Source organism: Orycteropus afer, unplaced genomic scaffold, assembly GCF_000298275.1.
Source record: "Orycteropus afer afer isolate SDZICR_OR568_19922 unplaced genomic scaffold, OryAfe1.0 scaffold00007, whole genome shotgun sequence".
NCBI lineage: Eukaryota > Metazoa > Chordata > Mammalia > Tubulidentata > Orycteropodidae > Orycteropus > Orycteropus afer.
Genome location: NW_006921594.1, coordinates 17,382,396 through 17,386,923, shown reverse-complemented (window position 1 = coordinate 17,386,923; position 4,528 = coordinate 17,382,396).

The window sequence follows — 4,528 nt, the reverse complement described above, 5'->3', positions numbered from 1 at the left end:
TTCTGCATTTTGCTTTTTGCAATTAACAATGTATCTATGTATCTTGGTGATCTCTCCACATCAACACAAAAGACTTTCTCATTCTCTCTCTCTCTCTTTTTTTTTTTGTAACAGCTGCATAGTATGCCATTGTATGGATGTTCTATAATTTATTTAGCTAGTTTTAATAGGGCTGAATGAGTCCTTGTGTGGCACAAATGACTAAGCAACTGACTATGAACCGAAAGGTTGAAGGGTCAAATCTAATCACAGGTGCCTCAGAAGAAGGCCTGCTGATCTACTTCAAAAAGGTCACTGCCATTGAAATCTTACGTGCTATTCTACTATGAAACATGTGGGGTCACTCTGAGTCAGAGTCAGTGCAACAGCAGCTGGTTGGTGAGTTGGTGGGGATAGGCCTGGAGTCCCTGGCAGTACAAATGGCTAACATGCTTGACTGTGTTAACTGGAAGGTTGAAGGTCTGAGCCCACTCAGATCCTCCAGAGAAAAAAAAGGACTGGTATTCAACTTCTGAAAAATCAGTCACTGATATCCGAATATACACATGGGGGCACCATTAGTCAGAGCTTACAGGGCAGCAATCACTCTAATAGTGCTGCAGTAAGGATTACAAAGACTTACAGAACTCTTAGAATAAGCTGCTGTTGTTGTTAGGTGCCATCAAGTCACTTCTGACTCACAGCAACCCTATGTGCAACAGAACAAAACACTGCCCAGTCCTGTGCCATCCTCATAAGCCTTGCCATCCTTGAGCCCACTGTTGCAGCCACTGTGCCAATCCATCTCGTTGAGGGTCTCTCCCTTTTTACTCTGACCCTCTGCTTTACAAAACATGCTACTCTTCTCCAGGGACTGTTCCTTTCTGATAACATGACCAAAGTATCAGAGACTAAGTCTGGCCATTCTCACTTCTAAGGAGCATTCTGGCTGCATTTTTAAGACAGACTTCTTCATTCTTCTGACAGTCCGTGGTAATTTCAATATTCTTTATCAACAACACATTGCAAATGCATCAATTCTTCTCTGGTCTTCCTTATTCATTACCCAGCTTTCACAGGCATCTGAGCCTATGGAAAATACCATGGGGGTGAGTTGCACTTTAGTCTTCAAAGTGACCTTTTTGCTCTTCAACAGTTTAAAGAGGCCTTTTGCAGTGAATTTGATCGGTACTAGTCATTTGATGTCTTGACTGCTACTTCCATGGCTGCTGACTATAGATCCAAATAAAATGAAATCTTTGACAACCTCAATCTTTTCTCCATTTATCATGATGCTGCTTATTGGTCCACTTGTAAGGATTTCAGTTTTTTTTTTATGTTGAAGTATAATCCATACTGAAGGCTGTTGTCTTTGATCTTCAAGTGCTTCAAGTCATCTTCATTTTTAGCAAGCAAGGTTGTGTCATCTGCATATCACAGGTTGTATATGAGTCTTCTTCCAATTCTGATGCTGCGTTCTTCTTCATATAGTCCACCTTCTTGGATTATTTGCTCAGCGTTCAGGCTGAGCTCTGGTAGCGTAGTGCTGAAGGCATTTGATTAGTACCCAGAAGGGTGGCAGTTCAAACCCACTAGCCACTCTGCAGAAGAAGACTGGGCAATCTACTTCCATAAAGATTTACTTAGAAATCCAAAGGGGGTCTCTATGAATTGGAATTGACTTGATGGCAGTGAGTTTGGTTTTTGATTTGAAGTATGGTGAAAGGATACAATCTTGACACATTCCTAGATTTTAAAACTTGCAGTATCCTGTTGTTCCATTCATATGACCATCTCTTGGTGTATGTACAGGTTCCTCATTAGTATAATTAAGTGTTCTGGAGTTGTCATTCTTTGCAATGTTATCGAGACTTTGTCATGATCCACAGAGTTGAATGCCTTTGCATAGTCAACAATACACAAGTAAACATCTTTCTGGTATTCTCTGCTTTCAGCCAAGATCCATATGACATCAGCAATGATATCCTTCATTTCATATCCTCTTCTGAATGCAGCTTGAATTTCTGGTAGCTCCTTGTCTGCGTACTGCTGCAACCAGTTTTGAATTATTTTCAGCATAAATTTACTTGCATGTGATACTAATGATACTGCCCAATAATAAGATACTCAATAAATATTTATTATTCTTTTTGAAATCAACCTTCACTTGTTTCCTATTACCTGCTCCACTATCCAAGGCCTTGGTCTCCATTTATTCATTCAATGTAAATTTACTGAGTCCCTACTTACATGACTGGCTGTGCTTAGAGATCAATAAACTATGGTTCAGGCCCTCAGGAAATGTGACATTTAATATTTTTGCAACAGTTGACATCCTTTTTAGGACTTCTTACATATGGGTAGGGTGTATGAAATAATGTAGCATATAGGGGAACACAGGAAGTGCTGGAATTGGGACCAAGAAACTGTTGGCAAAAAAATCAATATTTAGGGAATGAGATAAAGGACCTTGATACATGAATCATGTTACTTTTTTCTTATAATAGTAATTAATATATAACCATTGTGGAAATTTGGAAATTTTCCATTTTTCTCCATGGATGATACATAGTTTAAGTATATATTATAAATGTATGTATTTGTGTGTGTGTATACATGTGCACACACACACTGTATATTGCTATGGCTGCGATACTGTCTTAACAGTTTTACATTTTAATTTTTTTTCCTTAACATTGTATTATAAACATTTTGTTATATTAAACAGCTTCATAAGCATATTTTTAATGGTTACGTATATTATATTATATATATACCATGATTTAGTTTATCACCCTACTAATAATTAGACACTTAGCCTGCTTCGATTTTTTTGCTATCATAACAGGATTTTGTTTTTCAATCTGTGTGAGTTATGTGTGCAATAATAAAAAATTATATCTAAAAAATACTGATGTGGATTATTAAGTACTTGGTAACTTATTAAATGAGCACATAAAACTGCTAATGATTTAAAATAATATGAATAAAAGCACAATATAGTTAAACATAATTAGAGTAGTTAACCTTTATCAAGGTTGTGTAATCAAAGAATCACAGCGTCCACATAAGGTAAGAATTATCCACGTTTTTCAGATGATGTACCCAAGGGTTCAATGGGTAATAGCTGAGCAGGGATTGGAATTTAGATATGTCTCACTTCAGAGACCATGCTCTTGTCCTATGCTGCCTCATTAATTGTGTATCAGATTAATTATGTCCAAGTGTTTATTTAATGTTATCTAAATTTTATTAATTATAAGCATGTATTCCCATTTGTCACGATGTGTTGCTTATGAAGCATGGTGACTTTAACAAAATCAGAAGCAAGACTGTAGATAAGGAAAAGCTTCAGAGAGGAGAATGGATTTGAAATGGTTCTTGAAGAATGGGTAGAAGGCAAAAGAAAGGGCATATGATTCTGTACCAAGAGGTGAAAAGGTAAAAATTAATAGAATATGTTCACAGAACACCAAAACCACTGGTAGAAATTGTGTTCCAGGTGGCTGTAGGCAATGAAAGTGCACAGGTCAAGCTGGGTCATGTCTTGAACAACCATGAAGGCGGGCTGCTGATTCCAATGCTCTAGTTATTTGATCATGTCCTAGTCTTCCTTTCTCCTACATAGAACTTCGGATCAAACCACTCTGCCAGAAAATTATGCAATTCCATTAAAGAAATTGAATCCCTTCCAGCATTAATTTTCTGTAACTCCATAAAAGATGAATTACAAGATTTATTTCCCAACTAAGAACACTTGAAAGATCATTAATACTCATAAGAAATGCCTCCAGAATTTTCTTTTAGGTAAGAAGCTCAGTAATTCAAATTGGTGCTTAAGTTTGAATGAAAAATATTTTAATAAGAAAAGTTCTCTACTTTAAGAGAAAATGGAAAATGAATCATTTATTTTCTAAAAGTTATTATTCTACCTTTCACTAAAAATAATACACACATGATAAAAATGTAAGTATTATGGAATCATTAATAATGAAAAACAAGTTTTCTACCTCATTTTTCCCCAACTGTACCTCTATTCCCTAGAATCACTTAATCACTCTGGAGGTATTCAACCTCTTTTGTAAAATCATTTTTCTGGTAGGTTTAACTCTAAATCAGCATTTCTTAAAAAGTGTGCTATTGATTTTCTGGATGTGATTTGTGTGTAGACATCATGTGGTACTATTCAGTGCATTTAAGGAGCCCTGGTGGCATAGCGGTTAAAGGCTTGGCTGCTAACTAAAAGGTTGGAGGTTCTAACCCACCAACCAGCTGTTCTGTGGGTGAAAGATGTGATAGCCGGCATTGTACAGAGTACATCCTTGGAAACTCTATGATGTAGTTCTACTCTGCTCTGTTGGGTCACTATGAGTTGTAATCAACTCGACAGCAAAGAGTTTAGGTTTGTTTTTTGGTATTCAGTACATTTAACATCTCTCCCCTTGATACTAAATAGCAGTAGCATGTTACAGTCACTATAATACATTTCCTCTAGGGTTGAGAACTACTGCTCTAAATAATAAAACTATACTGGTAAGTTACACTGCTA